Genomic DNA, 26,906 nt, shown 5'->3' with positions numbered 1-26,906 from the left:
TAAATATACTGCTGGTCAAAAAAGGAATACATCCATGTATGTGGGGGCTAAAATGAAATAAGCAAAAAATGGTTATTTGAGGGTGCTAGTAGCTTTTTGATGACGTTTATAATCTTTTGGGCAAATCCAATATATTTTTTTTCTTTTTTCTCGGCAGTATATAAACGTAACCAACAGAGTGTGTGGCGGATATACGTGAAATCTCCTAAAAACGCAAAAAAACACATTGTGGTCAATTCTTATCAATAGATAGGTCAAAAATAGTAACTGCCTATTGCCTATTTTTTCCGCAAGACAAATTTATTTTTAGACAACAGCATGAAATGAGTGACGTCGTACAGCGCAATAATACACACCGAGCCCCGCCCAGCCAATCAGGAAATAGTGGTCCGTTATTGGGCGAGGCCTAATTGTTTTTAGTTTTTCATAACCGCAAAATAAATTGCTTGGTTAGACAATCAAATTTCATGAACACTTGAAATTCATTTATTTTAACTAACAACGGAATCGATGCCTTAAGTAAGATTTCTTCTACGATTTCACACGAAGACCATACAGGACTGGATAACTCTCCGTGAGTGTATGCGTGCGTGCGTACGTGCGTGCGTGCGTGCGTGCGTGCGTGCGTGCGTGTGTGTGTGTTTGTCTGTGTGTTTCTCTGTGTGCGTGTTTCTGCCAGTTATATATGTGTGCGTGTGTGTGTGTGTTTGTGGTGTGATTGTCTTTGTATATGTGCGTGTGTTAAGACCATAATATAAATATATAAATCAGCTAGTTTGTAAACCGAAGCTATCAAACCTCCATGATCTATAAACATTATGCACGGTTGTAACACTACAATAGCAGACCAGTCACACATGTTACTCACATTCTCAAACCCTCTTCAATGCCGTTCAAATACTTTCCATATTCTGAGACAATAATCCTAAACGTGCATAATTTTCTACATAATAATTGATGTCGCTGTTTATAATCTCGTCACTCAAGAAACGGCACGGACAACACCCAGTAATCGATGAATGTTTATCCCTTAAATCCTGTTATAATGCGTTCTGAAACAAAAGTCTGCATGGTCCCCGCATAAAACTGAAGTTAAATGTCAATTTTAGAAGTGCATAATTTTTACTCAATATGACGCGAGATCGTAGATGTAGGCATATTTATTTATGATCGCTTGTCAGAAGGTTGATAAGTATTTGTGTAAAACAAAACAAAAAAAGCCGAACGATGAATTCGTACTTCGATGACACCAGAACATTGATTAAGTAAAAAAAGAACTCATTCCTGACAGACAAAGTCGTGTTAATGACATGCAAAAAACGTACGTGCACTTGACATGAAACACATGTCACCAGGCTTACTGAAAAACTTACCACCGACACGTCACGTTTAGATGTGGGGTTGTACTATTAAACTAGAAACTGGGGGTATGGAGACTTACCACTTAAAAAAACGCACATGTTCCTTTTGTTTTAACCATTGCATTGAGGATGAAATCGGTGTTTTAAGGAAATGTCAAAAGTACGATGACCAACGTTTAAATTCAGAATACAGTGCCTGTTATTTTAATGTTGGTTTGGGGGGTCTGTCTTGTATTTAGAAGTTCTGTTTTTGCATGTTGACTAAACTGACTTCTGTGTAACGGAGGCTATGTCCGGTTTATAAAGAGATTCGTATTAGTGAGGTTATAGAAGGAGCTCAAGAAATGGGAAACAATAACGTTGACAGAATTATTATTGTTTATAATAAAATATACGGGACCAAAAACGTGGTCCTCTATATACAAAAATCCGGATTTTTCTGAGTTGGGTATTGATAGATTCCATCGTATGTAATTAAAATAACAGCGAAAAAACAATTTCCATAATCGTAAGAAATCGATGCTAAAGCAGAGTCCATTATGCGATTCCGACTATATCATAAGCATGTGTATATGATCCATGAATCACAATCAAATAGTGATGATACTAGGTGTTTGCATAAAGATGAGTATCCTACCCCACCGTTGGGACCCGTCACAAACACATGCAAAGGCAAGTCAACTGGTCACATGAAAAACACGGGAACATGTGGTACACGTCCTTCTAGAGAACTGCATCGGACATCATTGTTGTCACTGCCACGTTAAACTTGAAAATGTCTTCCGTGATATATCTACCACAAAGCTTTACCAATTTTATAACCGTGATCAAACAACGTTTGAGCAAGAGTCATATGACGCTCGTTGCCGCAAACATTCAAAGTTCAAATTATCCAGATATTTTACCAAAGTATAATGTACACAACGCGACTTTTATTACTGACATATTTTATGAGCTTAGTGTAATGTCTTTATCATAATTATCAAAGTCATAAATCAAAGTCGAAGAATGTAAATATCAACTGATAAGACCTTCATTATCCCGGAATGAAGATGAGGTGAGGTGAAAAGGGGTTTAACGTCGTTCAAGATTATCCACACATATAGCGACTTGCACGAGTTTTGTGTGTGTGTGTGTGCGTGCGTGCGTGCGTGCGTGCGTGCGTGTGAGCGTGCGTGCGTGCGTGCGTGCGTGCGTGCGTGTGTGTGTTCGTGCGCGCTTGGTACTAGTCTGGACTAATTCCGATTTTATAGTGCCATCCCACTGACATACCATGCTGCACTTTAACATGAATATCCATCCAGACTCAGTATACTCACTCGAGCCGACCAGTCCTTGTTTAGGCCCTTACTACAGAGCGTCAGCCAGGGTAACAACGAATACCATCTTTTAACATCTTTTGGTATGACGCGGCCGGGGAACGAACACCCGCCCTTCCGCTTTCCATGCTTACGCTCAACCACAAAACCACGGCCTATCCCGGAGTAGATTTCAAATCTCCTATCATGAAGCTGAAAAAAGAGGACTTCAGCAATCTTGTCCTTTACAGATCTTACTGTGTTGTCACAAAACACTTCTTAGGACAGACACACATTGTGTGAACACACCAAGCTATTTACATCACGTTTCATCTTAAAAAGTCAATATATTAACCAATTAAGTATGGAAGGATGAAAGGCCCAAAAAAGGTACCATTGTCCAGTTTATGACTCTTCTGCAACTGTAATTGTCTGTACACAACATCCTTACAGGCCACTCGTTTATGTCAATACAACCATAAGTGTGAACATAAACAACTCCAGATGGCGGGGATCTTCAAGTCCCTTTACCAGGCACTGAGGAATATGTCATGTTACTTTTATGGTAGTTGTTGTTGATTGTGCTGACGAGTCAAGAGGCACATCCCGGTTCCAGCAAACTGTTCGTGAGATGGTTGGCGTCAGTATAAATAATAACAAAATAAAAAAAATATTTAATAAAAATATTTAATAATAATAAAAAAATAAAAAATAAATAAATTCACGTATACGTTTATATTCAAAATTGAATCAATGTAGCAATTTCAAATTACACGAGTAGAAACTGAAATTAGAACCTATGTGTACACGACGATGAATGCAAGCCCTAGGTTTCAGCAATAACACCAATTCTACACGTATTCACCAACTCCGTGTAGATTCCGGGTTAGACTTGATCCTCATTACCCAATGCTTGTCATTAGAGGGTCAGACCCTTGAAGATCTGGGTTAGAATAGGTCTTCAGCAACCCATGCTTGCCGTAAAAGGCGACTATGCTTGTCGTAAAAGGCGACTAACGGGATCGGGTGGTCAGGCTCGCTGACTTGGTTGATGCATGTCATCGATCCCAATAGCGTGGATCGATGCTCATGATATTAATCACTGGATTGTCTGGTCCAGACTTCATTATTTACAGACTGCCGTCATATAGCTGGAATATCGCTGGATATAATAGCTGGAGTGCGGCGTAAAACAACAAACCAACCAACCAACCATTAGAGGGCCGGATGGTCAGCCAGATGACCTGCTTGATTAGGTGTCATCCATCTCCTGTGGATGTTGCTCATACTATCAATCATCGGTTTGTCTGGCCTAGATTCGTTAATTGACAATGTTAAATAAAATGAACACCCAAGATCCTAAAAAGTATTCTAAAAATAATGACAGATGGTCATTTGTTGAGTTTCATGGAGCCTAGGGCCTTATTGATTTAATAAATCAGTGTAAGACAGACAGTTTGTTTGTTTATTTGTTGTTTAACGCCGCACTCAGCAATATTACAGCTATATGACGGCGGTCTGTAAATAATCAAGTCTAGACCAGCCAATCCAGTGATTGACATCATGAGCATCGATCCGTGCAATTGGGATATGATGACATGCATCAACCAAGTCAGCGAGCCTGACCACCCGATCCCGTTAGTCGTCTTTTACGACAAGCTTGGGTTGCTGAAGACCTCCACTATTCTACCTATTCTACACTGGATCTTCACGGCTCAGACAGACAAACAGACAGACAGACAGACAGACAGACAGACATATTGTCAATGTCTACATGTATTTGTCGCATTATCTCCCGATCGAGTCTAACTGATCCCGTTAACTTCCATTTGTCAATTGCTAATTACCCATCAGTTCTGATACTCCCCCGCCTGCCGTTTGTCCACTGAGTTTTATCAATCAGCGCTAATTAACTGTTTTTTTGCATTTGTTAAGTTTCCACCTTTGTTATCTTATTACTTTTATTGTGTTTACATGTACATATATGCTCTCTGCCTCCTAGCATTCATCCACCCGGTGAAGGAGAAAGCATATACATTTATGTACTCTGAAACGTTGTGTTCTATATAATAAAGAAGCTGGCATCAATAAATTCCATATTTTATTTTAATGTAGCTTTGCGGCAGTGGTGCGACTGAGATCGATGGATAGAACAGGGCACGGTTCCACAAAGCCATCTTAGCGCTCGGGTCAGCTTAAATCTGTATGGGAGTTATGATCGTCTTATCGCTATGATCGCTTTGTTGAACGATGGCCCTAGTGAAAGAACGCGTAGCCTTACCGCAGTGGTGCAGCCGAATGGCTGGGTAGAACAGGGCACAATTCCACAAAGCCATCTTAGCGCTACGGTCAGCTTAAATCTGTATGGGAGTTATGGTCGTCTTATCGCTATGGTCGCTTTGTTGAACGAGGCCCTGGTGACAGAACGCGTAGCCTTGCCGCAGTGGTGCAACTGATATCGTAGATCTGGTGATATTCTGGTTGCGTAACTATGACAGTGATAACATAACATGCGTAATCAGCAGTGAACAAACAAGGCTCGTCTCCCTATCTCTATAACATCAATGTTTTCATCACAGCCGTTCTGAGGGACAAATATTTACGACCCAACCCTGCCGTGAGTGTCCTACTTCTCACAGGGATAGAAGATCGATGTCTGTGACTTAAAAGCAAAACTGCTGAAGGCGCGGAATGAGCACCATGACAAACATAGTGATTTTCTTACAGAAGAGACCGTTGCCTGAGACAACACGATTACAAACACCAGATATCAATTTAGACAGTATTGACCAGCTGGTGTCGTCAAAACCAAACAGAACTTGAGTCGCGACCCTGATCAAAATTAATAATTCATCTGCTTCATAAGTTTTCCAATTATCTATAGAATATTCATGACAAGTTTCTTGAAATACAAGAACTACTGATGATCGAAGCCTATGGTAGCTATTGAAGAATTTGTGCAATATTCGTACGCGAATTTACTTTAACTGTGAACGCAGAGTTATCATCCGTTTAAACCTCCATAAAGACACAAACATATTGAAGTAAATTCTTACATATGAATAAATATGTCGACAATAATGTTGAGTGAGTGAGTTGAAACCTATGATTGTGGGTTCGAATCCCGGTTCCCCTGATTATGTTTCTAGGTTTGTCAGCACCATACCCGTGCTCGTGGGTTTCACTGTAATGGTAAACGTCTGAGACCTGCATCTCTTCGGGCTTTTCTCCCACACTAGGCTGACATGCCCTGACATAACAGGAATACTGTTAAAAGCGGCGTTAAACCCAAAATACTGAGTAAATGAATGTAGGTATAACGCCTCTTTGGTCAGTGTTTCAGTTATGTCACGGCGTGTCCACTTGAGGCGAGGAGGAAAGCCCGAATTCATGCAGGGTTTAGACGTTTACTACACAGCGCGAAAAGGGGTGGTTTTCCATCCGCCGGATACCATAGGGTACTTACTCAAAATGCATCGGATATCCGTTAGTGGATACCCTATCCGTGGTATTCGTCACTTAACATATATGCGGATACCAAGCATTTTAGCATCCAGATACCCGGAAAGATTCCGGGTAAGTGTCCGGTGGTATCCCGTAAACAGGAATCACCCCTTTTCGTGCAGTGTCACTTGTTGGTTGGTGGATTTAGTGTCGCTTTCAAAAGTATTTCAATTATATCACGGCGAGTCAGCTTCATGTGGAAGGAAAGTCCAAAGTGATGCAAGTCCTAGCCGTTTCCACTTGTCAATAATATCACCCTTGCAAACCGAGAAACTAGGGCACATCTAGGATTATAGTGTCCAAACAAGATAATGATGCGGATCTATATGTCTCGAGGCACACTGTCCTAACTACCGTGTACAGTCTTTGTGTGCAGCACCCCCTATATCCGCTAAACTGTAGGTACAGAACGAAGTAACCTTAACACAGTTTCAGAAGAAGAGTAATAGCACAAGAAGTGAGTGAATATTATAACAGCGTACTAAAAAGACACTCATGATATTGACAACTACAAAAGCTGACCTCGAGCTTAAGAAATACGAGAGCAAAATCCATATTCATAATTACAAGAACCTCTACTGATTGTCATTTGTCTCTGTGTAGTTAAATATAGATTTTAGTAGGAACTATATTGACTATTCACCCATCCGACTGACCATTCACAGTGTCACGTGACGTACTATATTAATGCGCACATTCAAGGAAAACTTGCAATGTTTAGGTAAAGTTTGAGCTCATTTGTTAGATATGAGAGAATTAAAAAATGTCCAAAGGCTCGCTAAATACAATGACCAATCCTTATACAGGATATTTCCCATCCCGAAACAAACTCTATGAAGACCTCTATTTATTAAAGTATATTCCGGATAGTAAAAGTGGCCCGCTTTGACAGACATCCGGATTATACATAGTTCGGTTTCAACAGATTCCCCTGTATACCATATATATAAGAGACAAAAGAATTTCCATAATCGTTAGAAAGGTCGGCTGTGTTTATAAACTTCCATCAAATAGTGAGGATACTGGGTGTTCGCGAAAAGGTGGCACCCGTCACAAATTGTGAGTGGGTGTGTATGGTTTTACGCTTCTTTTAGCAATATTCCAGGAATATCACGGCGGGGCTTCACACATCATACCATGTTGGCGATCCTACCCGGGTCTTCAGCGTGACAAGCTATGGCGGGAAAAAACAGAAAACGGCCTCACGCACTGTGCCCACGTGGGGACCTGAACAAGGGTCTTTGGCTGTCGAGTGAACGTTTAAACCACTAGGCTACCCCACTGCCCTCACAAAAAGGCAAGCCAATATTTTACCTGAAAAATACATTTGTACAAGTCAAAATAGGTACTTATATGAGACATAATCAAATTTGGAAATATCCTACATACGTGTACCTTAAAACATTTTGAAATTCTTTACAGAGGCCATGGGAGTACAAATCCAGTGACCCAACAACCAGAGGAGCACGTCTCTGGGAGGTGGTTGGTAAATTTATCTGTGAATTAAACATACCCTGCGACAAACCCTATTCTCTGGAGGGTCCTGTTTCGCGAGGATTGAAGGGAAGCCATTTAATGAGGCGGGCGTTCTTGGCAACCATCATTGATTGTTTTGGGACATCAGAGTGAGTCAATTAGCTTGGTAGCCGCCTTGAACAGTATTTCAGTCACATGACGCCGTGTTGAAGTGGGGCCCGAAGTGATGCAGCTCTTAGACATTACAACTTTGCTGAACCCATGATCACGGGCATAGTACTGAAAGGCCTAGGAACATACTCAGGGTGAATAGCGACAATACTTCTGTTCACCCAGCAGTGAATGGGCACCCATAGGATGAGGATGGTTAACGTTTTAGCGCCTAACAGGAAGCTTGGGTTGTATACTCCCCAGGGAGCTGAGAATGATTGTTGAGTGCACACTGTTCCAGTCACCGTGGTAATAATAACGCTTTGAGCATGCCCATGTGGTATGGAAATATCCGCAATATAAATGGCCTATGGTTATTATGATTATTATGATTATTGTGATCATTATGATTATTGTGATCATTATGATTATTATGATTATTATGATGATGATGATGATGATTATTATTATTATTATTATTATTATTATTGTTGTTGTTGTTGTTGTTGTTGTTGTTGTTGTTGTTGTTGTTGTTGTTGTTAACCATAACTCGCATCTAAGGATATCTTCATAATGCTTCAGTAATGATGATAAGTAACGTGGATCATTATGTTGACGCTGTCGGTAAAATATGCTTTTTTAATAATAAATCTGAACAAATACCCTTTAGAAGTAAACGTTGCATTGACTAAATAGCATCCGCAATGATCTGATTACGGTATTGTCAGTTGAAAGGGTCAGTTCTGATGCATTGTTGCTGTATCAATAATATCTGAAACAGCGGGCCTATAAATATCATCAAACTAATGGAGGAACATCAATACCCGTCATCAAGCATCCCTTTCAAGGAGTCCACACATCACACGTCTACCCCAAGGCACATCAATTGCTGATAATATTTTAGAATCTATTATTACGTATAGGAAAATGCATAAACTAACGAACGATTATGATTGTTTCAGAATTTAGAACATAACTGAGAGTGAAAATATAAGTTATGTAACATATTTCTCGATAATCATACTATGAAATGTGAAGTGAGTGAGTGAAAAGGCTTTGAACCGTATTTCAGTGACATCACAACGGATCCCTTCGGCACGCCAGAAACCTATGATTGTGGGTTCGAATTCCGGTTCGCCCCGATTATGTTTCTAGGTTTGTCAGCACCATACCCGTATTCGTGGGTTTCACCGAAGTGGTAAACGACTGAGACCTGCATCACTTCGGGCTTTCCTCCCACATTAAGCTGACACGCCTTGATATAACTGGAATACTGTTCAAAGCGGCGTATAACCAAACTCACTCACTCACTTGATTTGATGGTGGCTAGAACGAAACAAACAAGAAATGGCCTTTCGGAGGTGATGTACATGTAATTTGATACGGGTATCATAGTTATATTTCGAACCTTAAGTTGGCAGTGTTTTGGGGAGTCCTGGGTCGGACTGTTCTCAGCTTAGTAACGCTTTGATAACGTTTGTTATATTTTGGTCGAATCCAATTTTCAAGTGTTTTGTTTGGTACCGCGCCATCATGTTGAGCTTCAGTGTGATTTCCTCAATCATATATACCTATCACTTCATAATCATAGATTCCACAAGCAATTGAAAGGTGGTGGGATAGCTTACTGGATAAAGTTTTCGTTCGTCACGCCAGGTTTCGGATTCGATTCCCGACATGGCCAACAATTTCATTTCATGTGTCCCCAGTAGTGATATTGCTAAAAGCGGAAAACACGCCCTTTCTCATTGACTACAAGCCGTTGAATATTCTTTACCAACCAGTTCACTGAATATCGTAAAGGAATACTGTTTCTATGAATATTTAGCAACATTATCAATTAGAAATAAATCTGAACAATCGTCCATTAACCAATTTTGCAGTTGGGTTCAAAATGGGAAATAAAGAAATAGGGCGTACAATAACGGATTCATTGCATTATTGTTTACATTACGAACTGACATTATGCGGATCGATTCTGATTTGTTGTCAAACTCTAGAAACGTCCAATCATATTGATTTTCATTATGGTTCAACTCCCGTGAATAATTCTCACCGAGATTTGATAGAAATAACAGTACGGCGATGACAATTGTGGAAACTCCATCAAAGAAAACAAATCATTGTGTCATGATGCAGCTACTGGATAGTGAAGACACTGGAGAAGATAATGCTAGGACAGCCTATCAGTGCTTAACAATGTGGAGTTAGGTGGGTGTTGTCGAGGGTCGGGACCAAATGAACGTACTGAATAACCTACAGGAATTGCGGATTATCTGTGCTGAGTGAACTATGTTTATAAGCCCCGCCATTGATCAATGCTAGTCTCCCGGTATTAAAAAAGACAGATAGGATGTCCAAAAAAAATGTTTGGTTCCTTCTTAAAGGAAGAAAGGGTAGCAGTGATCTTAACATTCTGCCGCTAGCAAATACTACAGGTGTCAAGCTGGTTTTTGTTCATTGATATGATGTGATGTTTATTGTTTATTATATGGTGTTTATTTATATGTTGTTCATTGAAAAGCTGTTTATTGGCATGCAATGTATTATTAATTGATATGCTGTGTTTGTTTGTTTGTTTGTTGTTTAACGCAGCTCTCAGCAATATTCCAGCTGTAAATAAACGAGTCTGGACCAGATAATCCAGTGGATGACATCATGAGCATCGATCCACGCACTGATACGATGACATGCATCAACCAAGTCAGCGAGCCTGACCACCCGATCCCGTTAGTCGCCTGTTACGACAAGCATCGTCGCTTTTTACTGCAAGCATGGGTTGCTGAAGACCTATTCTAACCTGGATATTCACGAGTCCCGTGTTTGTTAATGTGACATGATGTCTATTGAAAAGGCTCACTAAATACAGTGTTTAGTTCCAATACAGGATATTTGCCATCTCAGAACACAACCGCGTGATGACCTCTATTTATTGTTTGGTGATATTGCTGTTTATTGATATTGTCGTTTATTATTTATTGTTATTGCTGTTACTTACTGATTGAAATGCTTTATGTTTGTTTATGTTGTTTATTGCTCAGTTGATACTGCTGTTTATTGTTCATTGATATGGTGTAATGAATATTGTTTATTCATAAGCTCTTTATTCTTTATTGATATTGCTGTTTACTGTTTATTGATATTTCTGTTTATTTTTTATTGATATTGCTGTTATTTTTTTTATGAATATCCTTTATAGTGTTTATTTTTTTGCTTTACTGTTATTTGTTTATTGATATGGTATAATGCATGTTGTTTATTCATATTTTCATTATTTATTGCTATTGCTGTTTATTTTTTATTGTCATGCTTTGTATTTATTGTTCATTGACATAACTGTCTATCGTTAATGACATAAAATTTATTGTTTTTTATTATTGCTGTTTATTTTTTTTTAAAATAAAGTAGATTTTTTATTGATTATTTATTTGATATGGTGTTTATTGTTGGTTGATATTGCTGTATATTGACAATGAAATTCTTCCTGTAAACAGATCAGCCTATGGTAGGTGCAGTTTGAGGATAGAGAGTCAGAAATGTTAATAAACGTCAATAAAATACAAAGGTGAGCCTTCATGTCAAATGCCCTATTGGTCGCCCATGGCCCTAAGTGGTGCGTTGTCTACAGTACATGGTCACGTATTTAAATAATAATAGAGACGATGGTTAAGTCTAGAGGTTAAAGTGTTTGCTCAAGACCCTGGTTCGATTCCCTACATGTGTACATATGCAATCTCATTAAATTCAGATTTTAGTTCTCGCAACCGCTAAACAAAGATCTAAAGACATCCCATTAGGGCCTTTCATCCGACCAATCAGAGCGTCCGACTGTCAGTGACAGTCGGAATGTGATTCTTAATCATGCAACCTCGAAAACTTTAACACAGGGCTATTTCGAACGATAGTTACGGGCTTAACGACTGAATCCATACATTTTTTACCATTTCAGAATGTTCTTTTGTTCAGTTTTCAAATCTTTAATCGAGAATTTGTCAAAATATCTTTCGAAGCGTTGTCGCAAATTTGACATTAGTGCCGTAAAGCACGAGACAGCTGCCTTCTAATTGGCTAATGTCGACTTCCTGTCAGTCATTCCATTGGTCGGTCAAAGTTCGCGAAAGGTCGGTATGACGTGACCTGTATGAGGGTGTCCTCAGATCTTTGTTTAGCAGCAGCGAGAACTAAGATCTGATTTTATTGAGATTGGTACAATATGTGAAGTCCATGTCTTGCGTCCTGTGCTGAAATATTGCTAAAACCGTCGTAAAAGGTAACTCACTCACTTTAATAGAATAGAATAGAATAGAATATATTAGTGAGTGAGTATGGTTTAACGCCGCTTTTAGCAATATTCCAGCAATATCACGGCAGGGGACACCAGAAATGGGCTTCACACATTTTACCCATGTCGGGAATCGAACCCGGGTCTTACGCTTTAACCACTAGGCAACCCGACCGCCCCATATGATATGATATGATATGATATGATATAAGCTTCGACGTTCATACAGTTTGGCCCTCACTCTATGGAGGTTCATATTCCAATGAAGGTCAATTCTTAAATAATAGCACTCCTTACGCAGAACTTGAGATTTCAACATATTAGACTGACGTCATATACAGCGGAAGCTCATGTCGACTATCATACCACGAGCACCTAGCTCATGTCGACTATCACCCTACGGGCGCCGAGCCCATGTGGACAATCACACCACGTGCACCGATCCCACGTCGACTTTCACGCAACAAGCGCCGAGTCCGTGTCGACTTTCACACCATGAGCACCGAATCTATGTCGACTATCACACCACGAGCATCGAGTCCATGTCGACTTTCACACCACGAGCACCGAGTCCATGTCGATTATCGTGCCACGAGCACCGAGTCCATGTCGACTATCACACTCCGAGCACAGAGCCCACGTCGACTTTCACGCAACGAGCGCCGAGTCCATGTCGACTATCACACCACAAGCACCGAGTCCATGTCGACTATCACACCACAAGCACCGAGTCCATGTCGACTATCACACCACAAGCACCGAGTCCATGTCGACTATCACGTCACGAGCACCGAGTTCATGTCAACTATCACACCACAAGCACCGAGTCCATGTCGACTATCACACCACAAGCACCGAGTCCATGTCGACTATCACACCACAAGCACCGAGTTAATGTCAACTATCACACCACGAGCACCGAGTTCCTCTCGACTATCACACCACGAGAACTGAGTCCATGTCGACTATCACACCACGAGCACCGAGTCCATGTCGACTTTCACACCACGAGCTAGGAGCCCATGTCGACTTTCACACCACGAGCTCCGAGTTCCTCTCGACTATCACACCACGAGAACCGAGTCCATGTCGACTATCACGCCACGAGCACCGAGTCCATGTCGACTTTCACACCACGAGCTAGGAGCCCATGTCGACTTTCACACCACGAGCTCCGAGTTCCTCTCGACTATCACACCACGAGAACCGAGTCCATGTCGACTATCACGCCACGAGCACCGAGTCCATGTCGACTTTCACACCACGAGCTAGGAGCCCATGTCGACTTTCACACCACGAGCTCCGAGTTCGTCTCGACTATCACACCACGAGAACCGAGTCCATGTCGAACATCACACCACGAGCACCTAGCCCACAGCGATTTTCACGCAACGAGCGCCGAGTCCATGTCGACTATCACACCACAAGCACCGAGTCCATGTCGACTATCACACCACAAGCACCGAGTCCATGTCGACTATCACACCACAAGCACCGAGTCCATGTCGACTATCACACCACAAGCACCGAGTCCATGTCGACTATCACGTCACGAGCACCGAGTTCATGTCAACTATCACACCACAAGCACCGAGTCCATGTCGACTATCACACGACAAGCACCGAGTCCGCATGACTATCACACAACGAACACTAGAACCATGTACGATGTGACAATGACATGATTAAGTTGGAAAAGATATCCTCTAAGAAAATAGAATTTGACATTTGGCTATCGTTTTACCACAGCTTCATTCCTGACTTAATTAGAAACGTCTGCATCTTAGCGATGACACAACAGTTGCCATGGTTACAACATATTGCATTGCTTCTGAAGGAAAAGGAAGCACTAGCAGAGCTTCCATAATCTCCTGCAGAAAAATAGCATTTAATCTCACAAACAATTAGAACAGTCAAGGGAACGGCTATGGAACAAGAATCAATTTTATTTGTCCAGGTTGAATGCATGCGATTACAATGCGAGTTATACGAGCTAATGATAGAATACAATCATTTTGACATTGTATATGCACGTATAATAGATATACACGGGTCTCATGCTATTGTTTTGTATCGAGCGGTATATCCAGGTATAATAGATATACCGCTCTATACAAAACAATAACATAAGACCCGTGCCCCCATTGCTTAAAAAAAGCAACGCCCTGCATCTCACTAGGTCGCTGATCAACTCGCCCTGCATCTCACTAGGTCGCTGATCAACTCGCCCTGCATCCCTTCAGGTCGCTGATCAACTCACCATAGATCTCACGAGTGGGAAGTGACTGGTCCTGAGCAGAAAACAGAAAGCCTTCTGTTTCACTTTTCAGGCCAGGCGAACTCATCCAAACGAAGGACTCTACAGGGTTGCCGACCCTCTCAACACACTGCACATTAACACGATGCAGTGGTCGTTCAGATAGCCTCTCCTTGGAAAGCTGAGTCTGGGCCGACTTGATATGGCACTTCGCTTGGTTGACACTCATTTCTGTACCATCCAGCAGTACAGAACCATCAACAAAATCAACACTGACATTGAGATTATGTCCCACATCCTTGGCTCGTTTACGAAAACAGTGGAATGCCTTGTTTTCATCATCATCATCATCATCATCATCATCATCATCATTATTATTACCACCATCATCAGCATCATCATTATTATTATCATTATTATTATTATTATTATTATTATTATTATTATTATTACCATTATTATTATTATTATTATTATCATCTAGTACCATACTTATCCAGACACTGGTATCTGCTCATATGCGGCTTATTTCTTCCCCGAACAGTGGATCCGTAAAGTCGATCCTTCTCAACTTCCTTGGGAGTATACAAGCCAAGGTGCCTATATTCTAGTTTCATTCGTTTTTGGAATTATGTCTACCAAGGGTTGTTTCATTTTCTTCAGGCATGTCCACGTAAATGTTTTTACAAGCTATACTTAGCTCTCTGATACACTCTTTCAGTGACTGTTATGTATTATTTTGAGTAAAAGCGATTTACAGAAATATATATTTGTTATAACGATTATCGAATATTCCTTATTCAAATTAGCAGACCCGTGAAGATCCGGGGTAGAACAGATCTTCAGGAACCCATACTTGCTCTGAAAGGTGACTATGCTTGTCGTAAGAAGCCTAGGAAACTAACGGGATCGGGTGGTCAGGCTCGCTGACCATGTCATCAATCCCAATTGCGTGGATTGATGCTCATGATATTAATCACTTGATTGTCTGGTCCAGACTCGATTATTTACAGATCGCCGTCATATAGCTGGAACATTGCTGCGGCGTTAAACAAGAAACCAACCAACCAAAGAAAATTAGCACCTTACCCAAACCATTGGATAGAACCCATTTGACAATAATGTTTATGTATTATAACGTCAAAGAGTTTGCTGTTAGTTCGCCATGAGGGGATGGAGGCAAACACAATTTTCAAGGTAGAGATGCAGGTTCCAAACCAGGCAACCGCCCTTATTCAACCCATTACTGGACCCGTGAAGATCCGGGGTAGAATAGGTCTTCAGCAACCCATGCTTGCCGTGAGAGGCGACTAACGGGATCGGGAGGTCAGGCTCGCTGACTTGGTTGATGCATGTCATCGTATCCCAATTGCGTCGATCGATGCATATGATGTCAATCACTGGATTGTTTGGTCCAGACTCGATTATTTACAGACCGCCGTCATATAGCTGGAATAAACGGCGTTAAACAACAAACAAACAAACAAACAAACAGCGCAATATACAGGACATAATATGTAACAACTGTTGCCAACGTTCTGTAAATAATTTGTAATGCGCCATTGTTGTTATCATTAATGGCGCTTTAAACTTGCAAATTGAAGTGTTTTTTAGTTAAATACATTACCTACGTGTATAAATACATCATATTTTCTGAACGACTTATCGCCAATGAATCTATTGAAGCTGCACCCAACCTATACCAGGAGCAAATCATAAGTTTCGAAGAGTTATTGTTCTGGTGGACATGTGGGGGACATTTCTAAATTTGAGGCACCAGTGACCTAAATGAAGCCTGTACTTGCAATTCTCTATTTATGTTTTTCAGGTGAACAATTGACTTGCCTTTGAATGGATTTGTGACGAGTGCCGCCGATGGGACAGGATACGCACACCTTTTTGGCAAACACATGCTATTTGATTGTGAAACACAAACACATGCTCATGATGTAATCGGAATAGTTCAATGGATTCGGCTTTTAGCAGATATTTCTGACGATTCTTGAAACGGTTTTGTAACGTAATGTGCAATAACTGTCGACATTACCTGTAAGTAATTTATAATGTGTTATTGTTGTTATTCTTAATGGCGCTATAACATTGGAAGTGTAAGTGGTTTTTGTAGTTAATTACACTTGCGGCATCTCCGATCCTAATGTTTTGTTGTGTTATTGAAAAAAGATAATTGAATTGAACTCTTGCACGGATTGAACAGACACGAACTTCTAAGGTTCAGACAGGTTAATTAGTAATAGCTTGTTTGTCTGTTTGTTGCCTAACGCCGCACTCAGCAATATTAATTACTAATAAGTTGTTTTTCATTTTGGGGGTCATTAACGAGATGCATCGAGCAAGGATATCAATTTCTGTTCCAATCATATCCATGTCGCTTAACGTTAAGCATCACTTGGCGTCGTTATGAACTAGTCAATAGCCCACTGAACATCATTGATTTTACCAAGTTTCTGTAGATATATATGCGAGGGACAACTCATGCCCCTCGGCGTGTTTCATCTTTTTAACAAACCTTGGTACATAACAATTGAATAAGAACATGGCGTATTCTACGTGAAGCACATGTCAGTCGTACTGTATCTAATTAGATATACTAAGTCACTCTGCTTCTTAATGTTCATCGATACTATGACAGAGGACAATGTACACAATGTCACATATTTAACCACCCTCGGCCAAGTTCTAAATGGAATTAATACAACTGATTTTCACCATAGATGTTTTTTTGTCTTATAAGTTCAACAAAAACAGTGTGGCTGGGGTCTTCTTTCCGGAAGGCAACAGATTAGCGAGGCCAATGAGTGTTGATTGTTTGTGTTGGAATACTTTGTTGAGGAACACAACGTTTCGGAGTGTATGCTCCTTCATCAGGCGAATGAATGCCTTACTTACTTACTTACTTACTTACTTACTTACTTACTTACTTACTTACTTACTTACTTACTTACTTACTTACTTACTTACTTACTTACTTACTTACTTACTTACTTACTTACTTACTTACTTACTTTGGAGATTTAACGTGCGCTTTCCGACTGATGCGTATTTCGCACACGGGCCCGGCCAGGCCATTTAATGTGTTTCCGAAAGGGGCGAAAGTGGTCTGTGCAACCCAAGAGGGGGTTTTAGGGGTTGCTTATATAGAATTTGGGAATTTTGAGATTTGGAATAGATGCCGATGGGGTTGGGGAGGAGAACTAAGGGAGCTGGGTATGATGCCAGAATGGTCTGGCGCAAATTCCACGCCATCAGAGGCTTTAAACGACATAAAAAAAACCTAACATTGACAACTCAACCAACCCCGCCCAAAAAGCAAATAATCTCGCCAACCACTTTTCGGCCTTCAGCAGTAACACCAACTTCAGTCAAAAATTCCAAGATAAACTTAAAACAGAAAACAAACCCACAAAAGAACCAAACAATAACAATCTAGAAATAAATCAACCCTACACAATGGAGGAGCTCCTCTACGTAATCCAAAACAGGAAAAAGGGCACAGCCCCAGGATTAGACCTAACTTCTTACCAAATAATTAAAAAACTCCCCCTAAAACTACTCCAGGCACTACTCAAACTATACAATCTCATCTACCTAAACGGACAGGTTTCCCTGGAAACAGGCCCTAGTCATACCAATCCCTAAACCTAATAAACCAGCTAATCAAGCTAACTCATATAGACCAATATCCCTAACTTCAAACTTATGTAAAGTAATGGAATCAATGGCTAAAAATAGATTACAACATTACTTAACCCAAAATAACATCATAAACCCAGATCAAAGCGGTTTCACTCCTGGCCGCTCAACCCTAGATAACCTCGCCCGACCAGAGCAAGATATTAAGACAGGACAACTAAATAAACAATATACCACAGGCATCTTCTTAGACTTCTCTAAAGCTTTCGACATGGTATGGCACGACGGGCTAATACAAAACCTTAAAAAAATAGGACTCAAAGGTCAGATAATAAACTACATCCAGGACTTCCTAAACAATCGTAAAATAACCGTGGGTATAGACCAAACTCTATCGGACCAATGTCCCCTAGAAAATGGCACTCCCCAGGGCAGTATCCTCAGCCCCACCCTCTTCAATATAATGATAAACGATCTATTCGAGGGCCTATCCCCTAAAGTAAACACATCAAAATTCGCGGATGATGGAGCCATCTGGATCCGCACTAAAAGCATGAAAATGGTCCAAACTTTACTCCAAAAATCTCTTAATAAAATACAACAATGGGCTGACAAATGGGGCTTCTCCCTTAACTCAGAAAAAACAACAGGAATAGTATTCAAACATAAAAACATGAAACCCGCCTCCCCAATCCTCTAGCTAAACAATCAAACAATCAAATTTCAAAAACAAACCAAATTCTTAGGACTTATTTTCGATGAACATCTCACCTGGGATGCTCACATCCAAAACCTAACAACTAAATGCAGTAAAGACCTAAACACCCTAAGATGCCTAACTGGCTCTAACTGGGGAGCCTCCGAAGATACCCTCCTCTCTCTCTACATATCACTAATTAAATCAAAACTAGACTACGGCTGCGCCATATAAAACACCCTAAACAACTCTCTAACTAAAAAACTTGACTCAATACAATATCAGGCTCTCAAACTTATTACACGCACCCAACATGGCACCTCCTACACTTCACTTCAGGCCTTAACAGGAGAAATGCCACTAAGTCTACGCAGGGAACAGCTAAGCTTAAATTTCCCTCAAAATCCCAATCAAACCCTCTCATCCAAAACTTAATCAACCGAAACATCAGCCCCAAAAACCAAGCTCTAGCTCGTAAACACCAATTACTTACCCCAATATCCCAAAGAATTACAAACTACCTAAATGAACACCAAATTAAAAATCAAAATCAAAACTGCAAACAATCAAATATTTTCACCCCTAAACTTAAAATACCCAAAATAGACACAATACTAGCAAGCCAAATAAATAAACAAACCGACCCAAACATAGCCAAAACTACCACACTAGCATACAAACACGAAAATTGGCCAAATTGGTGTCACATTTACACGGACAGATCCTCAAATCAGACCTCCAAACACACAGGTTTCGGAGTCTATACCACACAACCAACTAAAACCACACAATCCTTCCGACTCCCAAACAACCAATCAATATTCACGGCAGAACTAATGGGCATGGCCTCAGCCCTCCATAATCAAGAATCCAAAAACCACAAAAAAATCCTAATACTTACCGACTCCCTAAGTGGACTGCAAGCCCTCCAAAACAAAAATACCAAAAACCGACCTAAATTATTAAATCAAATACTTAAAAGCTCCAACGACCTAACTAAGGCAGGCAAACAAATAACCTTCTTGTGGATACCCGCCCACGTAGGAATATACGGTAATGAAAACGCCGATAAAGCAGCTAAAATATCCCTCAAAATCCCAGAAATAAGCTTAAACTTACCCATCTCAAAATCAGAAATTAAAAGTGTAAACAAGCAAAAAATCACAAAAATGGCACAACCTATATCTAAACTCAAATAGCCAAATCAAAAAAGTGCTCAGCAAACCACTAACCAAACCAAAAATTCTCCATCCATCAAAACAAATCAGTAATCACTAAACTCCAAACCGGACACACCAACCTAAATAACCACCTAAAAAAAATAAAAAAACACACTGCAGGTAACTGCCCACGCTGCAAACAACCAGAAACCCAGAACACGCACTCATCCCCTGCACACACTACCTAACACATCGAACCGCATTACAAACCACCCTCAATCTAAACAAGGCTCTCACTCTAGAAGCAATACTAAACCCACAAAATATACTAGAAAACTTAAAGGCCTTAGGCGTATTCTTAATAAAAACGGAACTAATAAAACCCATCTAAAAACAAAATAACCTACCAAATCAAAATCACATAAACAAACAAACATCCACCATACCCAGCTTCCTTAGTTCTCCTCCCCAACCCCATCGGCATCTATTCCAAATCTCAAAATTCCCAAATTCTATATAAGCAACCCCTAAACCCCGCTCTTGGGTTGCACAGACCACTTTCGCCCCTTTCGGAAACACATTAAATGGCCTGGCCGGGCCCGTGTGCGAAATACGCATCAGTCGGAAAGCGCACGTTAAATCTCCAAAGTAAGTAAGTAAGTAAGACACAGTGCAAACGGGAGGCTTCTGGCCCCCTTAGACAAAGATGGAAAATCCTTCATCAGCTGAAGACCTATTCTAACCCTAATCTTCACGGGTACGACAAGCATAGGTTGCTGATGACCTATTCTACCCCGGATCTTCACGGGTACGACAAGCAAAGGTTGCTGAAGACCTATCCTACCCCTGAACTTCACGGGTACGACAAGCATGGGTTGCTGATGACCTATTCTACCCCGGATCTTCAAGGGTACGACAAGCATGGGTTGCTGAGGACCTATTCTACCCTGGATCTTCACGGGGGAGACAAGCATGGGTTGCTGAACACCTATTCTACCCCGGATCTCCACGGGGGAGACAAGCATGGGTTGCTGAAGACCTATTCTACCCCTGATCTTCACGGGTCCTATATCTCCTGCATGCTGGATATAGAGAATCAACACCAGAGAATAACCAGTTTCGATTATCCGCAGAAAAAGGTTCATAAGGCGTAAAAGGCAAAATAGTCGTCGAAATTATATGAATGGATGACTGAAATTAAATCAGTGATGACACCAGGTGTTCGCGAATAGGGTAAGCACCATTGATAGCATGCGCATCACACAATTAGCTTGAAAAAGTAAGGGTTTTTTTGTTGCCTGACGTCCTGCACCTGCTTGGCAACCAATCCTGGTCGCAAGAAGCAACTCATTGGAGTGGGCGGTCAGGCTCGCTGACTTGGCTGATGCATGTCATCGTATGACTGTTACGTGGATCAATGCTCATGGTGCTCATCACTGGATTGTCTGGTCCAGACTCGATTATTTATAGACCGCCGTCATATAACTAGATTATTGGTCAGTGCGGCTTTAAACTACAAACAAACATGAGATGTAGGCTTTCACATAGAATTGTGTTTGGAGGTTTAAAACCATAAATGCTTAGGCATTGCATGATAATAATATAAGTATAAGACAAGACACAATAAAGATGTTATTCAATATATTAATACATATTTAAGGTCATCTTCCCGAGGCAAGGGTTGAAACTGAACTTTTATAGTCAGTTAACTCCCTTGACTCGGGAAGATGATTTGAGGTATATTGTTTGGAAGGTATCGCATTCGGGACCGATGGTAGTGTTGGTTAAATCTCCTTATAATTGTCAACCGTATTCTATAGTTTAGTACCTGTGAAATGACATGAAAACGAGAAAGCCCTGTGGTTCATGTATTTTTTACCGTCGCAATACAAATAATGTTTGTTTGTTACTTAACGCATATCAATACTATTTCGACAAATTTATCAAAATGTTTATCCTTTACCAAATTAATGAAACTTAATAAAAGATACCATTATAGAATAACTTAAACCCTGCTACTTACAAAGAGATAATAAACACCAACAATAAGAATTATATATGAATAATTATCATTTACATATTATAAATTCACATTGCATAATTATCTAAAAATGCATGGTCATAAATACATATCATATTTGACAGGATATACTTACGGCCTCTTTTGCTGAGAGCATATTTGAGGGGTAGACAACACGCATTGTTCGTGAGTGAGTGAGTATAATTTTACGACGCTTGTACCAATATTCCAGCTACTCCTTTATCCTTAGCAAATAGTGGCATAACCATGTTGAAATCGAACCCATGCAAGATGGGGGAACATTTTAAGATTTAAGGGAGCATCCATGTGATTTTCAGTGGGCCGGGCCGGGATATTTTCTAAAACAATAACCAAGCACCTGTTTTATTAAAATATATTACATATGAGCTCGCGTTGTAGAAACAAATAAGTCCATTCCTTGCAGAACAAGTTAAAGTACCCTAAGAATACACTTCTATATATTTATTCAATAAAAAGATGAAGAACCTGTTTACGTTGGTAATAATAATTGAGCCCTAACCATTAAAAAAAAATAATGCGGAAATCTCAAATCCAAATATCTCCTTCAAACATAATTCCTTCATGAATCTCGAATCACTGTGAATTAGCCGGTGGATTGGGTCTCCAGCAAGCAATCTTATCCTGATAGCAACGTTGCATCACCAAAAGAATTACACACGCCAGGCCACGCCCTACCCACTTCTATCCCCATTCACCTTTCCTGTTAAAGGGGAAGAGACACGTTTGAGAATACTTAAGCGCAAATGAGGGACAATACGCCTTTCATAGCATATATAATCTTCACAGTGAGAAGGTTTCAAAGACTAACTAGACACAAACAATATGAACAGGTATGCGTCAATTCTGAAACACCTTTCCCACATCAAAGATACAACTGCAGCGAGCAGGTAATTCGTTGTCGTGTCGCCTATTGCTCTTAAGGAATATCTAGCGCAGTAACTAATTCTACTCACGATGTGCGAACAGGTATCCATGAAACATCATTCGTATATAATTCGTTCCAGACGCCGTCCTAAGTTTGGTTATAAAATTGCACATATGGCGTCATGCGTGGAGGAACGTCAGCATAGGTTGGAAGAATTTATTGATTATTCTGCAAACATCTGTTGACTGACTGTCTGCTGCATAGAATAATACCACTAGGATGAGGCCACCTTCAAAACAATCCAGGTACATTGGCCCCAGGGGTGACGTTGTTTGTTTTGTTTGTTTGTTGTTTTACGCCGCACTTAGCAATGTTTCATCAATATGACGGTGGTCTGTTAATCATCGAGTCTGGACCAGACAATCCATTGATTGACATGATGACCATCGATCCACGCAACAGGGATACGATGACATGCATCAACCAAGTCAGCGAGCCTGACTGCCCACTCCAATGAGTTGCTTCTTGCGACCAGGATTGGTTGCCAAGGCAACATAAAACCCCTTACCTTTTCAAGCTAATTTTGTGAGGCGCATGCTACCAACAGTGCAGGACATGCTTACCCTATTCGCGAACACCTGGTGTCATCACTGATTTAATTTCAGTCATCCATTCATATTATTTCGACGGCTATTTTGCCACAGCTGTTTCAGACGAGTACTTGTTAAAAAGAGTTCTCGGCGAATGAGACCAAGAAGGTCCCTGTCTTCGCGATGTGTCGTCACAGGAGGTCTGCCGGATCTGGGACGGTCCTATACATCATTGGCCTGAGCATGTTTCTCGTCTAAACGGCTTACGACAGTGTGACGATTCCCCAAATTCCGACCAGTTATCCTGCGTTATGCATGTCGATTATTTGCCATCTTATGACGTTTGATAATCGCCTTCGTGCCATGGTCACACAATGTCATGGAATAACTGTTTAAAACCAAGCTTAAGTAAGCAATTTTAACGTTTGGATATACTGCTTTTAGAGATACTCGAGGGCAGCATGCTGCACGGGCATACCATGCATTGCACGTGAGCTTTCGTCACTCATGACTAATTACATCATCTCGAGAAAACATAACTTTTCCCGTAACTGTTACAAATATTGGGACCAAACAATAATGAAATATATTAGGGTGTGCTTAACTTTTTTCTTTGTGTATATTATATGTCTACAAGATATTAGGCCCCGTGAAGAACAGGGTAGGGAATAGGTCTTCAGCATGCCATGCATGTCGTAAGAGGCGACTAACTGGATCGGGTGGTCAGGCTCGCTGACTTGATAGATGCATGTCATCGTATCATTGCGTGGATCGAGACTTATGATGTTTATCACCGGATTATCCGGTCCGGACTCGATTATTTACAGACCGCCGTCATATAGCTGGACTATTGCTGAGCGCGGCCTTAAACAACAAAACAAACGAAACAAATTATCAGGGACATACTATGTAGTGAGTGAGTATGGTTTTACGCCGCTTTAAGCAATATTCCAGCAAATAACACGGCGGGGGACACCAGAAATGGGCTTCAAACATTGTACCCATGTCGGGAATCGAATCCGGGTCTTCGGCGTGACGAGCGAACGCTTTAACCACTAAGCTACCCGACCGCCCCCATACTGTATAGGTACTACATTACAATATAACACTTGAATAAAGGGGAAGAATACGGGACAGAACAGGTTGTCATTGCCATATGTCGCTTAAAATCCACTAAGCAGGGTTGTCAAACCCTGTGATTGATTGAGTGTCACCATGCCCCAATGGCGTGGACCTTGATTTTTACAGAACGCCGTGACAAAGCTGAAATGTTCCTGCCAACGCTCACCCTTCCGTAACTAACTGAAGTGTGTTTTCATGTCGTCAGTTAAAGGGTTAATTACATTTTATGATAATGAATTGTTGTCAAGTCAACCATATGATACACTGTGTATGGCGCCATATGTCGCTAACCTCCCTTAAGCAACGATAATGCATAGTTCCATATGCACAAGATAGTAACAGCCGAGTGCCGGTGTAATATTGTATACTCATTAGGTATTTTGAGGATATATCGCGTCCAGGATGTTCGTGTTTCATGTTGTCAAATTTACTGTTCATATAAAATTGTTCATATATATCACAATAATGCCGTATTGATAAAGCCCACCTGTACATATCTACTGCATTATTGATATAGTTACAATCGATAGTGGCTTTGTTGTGAAGGTTTAAATGAATAATATGTTGGTACAAGACATTCGTTATCAGTGACAACCCAGCTCTTCTTGAATTTGTCCTTTCCCGACAAGACGTAAAAAGATGGTACTTGTTGTTACCCTGTCTGGCGCTCGGCATTAAGGGGCTAAAACAAGGACTGGTCGGCTCGGAGTCAGTATACTGTGTCTGAGTGGGGTATTCATGTTAAACTGCGGCATGGTATCTCAGTGGGCTAGCACTATAAATCGGCATCAGCCCGGACTAGTACAAGCAGCCACACACACGTACATGCACGTCGCGCCTGCCTGGCGCTGGATTAAAGGCGGCCAAACAAGAACTGGTCGGTTCTGTCAGTATGCTGTGTCTGAGTGGGGTATTCATGTTAAACTGCGGCATGGTATCCCAAGGGGGCTAGCACTATTAAAGACATAATTAATGTTTCCCGGACTACATTAATTATTGCCCTTCACGAGATAGGATTTCGATGTGTCTGAGTGGGGTATTCATGTTAAACTGCGGCATGGTATCTCAAGGGGGCTAGCACTATTAAAGACATAATTAATGTTTCCCGGACTACATTAATTATTGCCCTTTACGAGATAGGATTTCGATGCACTGCACGTTGCGATGACCGAGTGGGTTTCAAGGGAAAATATTTCATCCTGTCTATGAGGTCACATTATCTCCATACCATTCGTAACTATCGCAGTCAAGGCTTCCTGGTAATTTACCTCGATGAAACCGGGGTGAATAAGAATCATTCCACTGACAACATGTGGCTACCGCCAGACGGGCAGAACTGCACCATGGTACGTACCATCAGGTGAAGGTAATCATGAAACCGTGCTCTGGGGCTTTTTGATGGATGTGAGCTGGTTTTCGAGGCAAAAACGAAAACTGGTGATAAGGAAATGAATGGTGATGTTTACATGGACTGGTTGGAACTACAGCTACTGTTGAAACAGTTACCGACAAAGTTCCGTTTTGAACAACCCCACCCTCAAGATATTGAATTCTTATTTGTCTGTAGTTCGATCCCCTTGTTTCGTCATACTAAAGAGGCTAAAGGGGCATTTACACGGTACAACAAGTTGTAACGTGTGAATGCCCCTTTAAATATGCCTGGGGCTCGGCTTTAAGGGGCTAAAACAAGGGCAAGTCTCGGAGTCAGTATACTGTGTCTGCGTGGTGTATTCATGTTAAACCTGGCATGGTATCTCAGTGGGCTAGCACTATAAATCTGCATCAGTCCCGACTAGTACAAGCAGGCACACAAACACACACACACACACACACACACACACACACACACACACACACACCTTACCTAATTTCTCTGAAGATTGTCAGAACACACAGAGACTGGACCGGAATACTGAGGTTCCCTTTTATGCAGTTTTTTCATTACGCAGGTGTGCTGCCACATAACTAGAAGCGTGAATATGTATGCAGTAACAGCTGGTACCTGTACTGTCATTATTCATGGCCTAGTCTCCCGGAAAACACTTCCGGGACGTTCCTGCACAGCCATGTAAAGTGCCGGGCAAAAGAAAGTATACCCCCATGTTTGATGGTGGGTAAAAATTAAAAAAACAAGAAACTTTGCCCGGCAGTGTATTTTGAAGATAGGCTGCAGTCACCACCAGAAACTAAACTAGGATATCAAAATACAGTACTGTTTTAACCCAGGCTATGTGGTTAAGTTCAACATCGGCCCAGGGTCCGACCCCAGACAGCGAATGGGACTTCTCCCAATGTCAGCCAACAGATTAGATTACCAAACCTAAGACACCGAGAACGATGGGTAGTCTTAACAACTTTGTACTTGGGATGCAAGCTTGGCATTTCGTAAGTGAGGTCTGCATATTTGCCATGTTTTTCCTGAATCTTTTCA

General features: G+C 41.0%; 2 protein-coding genes across 3 annotated transcripts in view; one reads left to right on the top strand and one right to left on the bottom strand.

Annotated features, from left to right (window-relative positions):
• LOC139447455 (ubinuclein-2-like) overlaps positions 1-26,906 on the top strand; it is a 39,446-nt gene that overhangs the window by 2,467 nt on the left and 10,073 nt on the right. The window lies entirely within an intron of this gene.
• LOC139454042 (atrial natriuretic peptide receptor 2-like) overlaps positions 1-26,906 on the bottom strand; it is a 45,609-nt gene that overhangs the window by 13,716 nt on the left and 4,987 nt on the right. Inside the window, exon 1 of one of the 2 annotated variants that reach the window (XM_071235529.1) lies at positions 22,852-22,899. The exons of the other annotated variant lie outside the window; for it this stretch is intronic. The gene's annotated coding sequence lies outside the window, so the exon portion shown is untranslated. Of the gene's footprint in view, positions 1-22,851; positions 22,900-26,906 lie in introns of those variants that run through there. 2 annotated transcript variants of the gene reach the window in all.

Source organism: Haliotis cracherodii, unplaced genomic scaffold (assembly GCF_022045235.1).
Source record: "Haliotis cracherodii isolate W230 unplaced genomic scaffold, xgHalCrac1.p SCAF_10, whole genome shotgun sequence".
Classification (NCBI taxonomy): Eukaryota; Metazoa; Mollusca; class Gastropoda; order Lepetellida; family Haliotidae; genus Haliotis; species Haliotis cracherodii.
The sequence above is the reverse complement of the archived record's forward strand: the minus strand, read 5'-3'. Positions and strand labels throughout refer to the sequence as shown.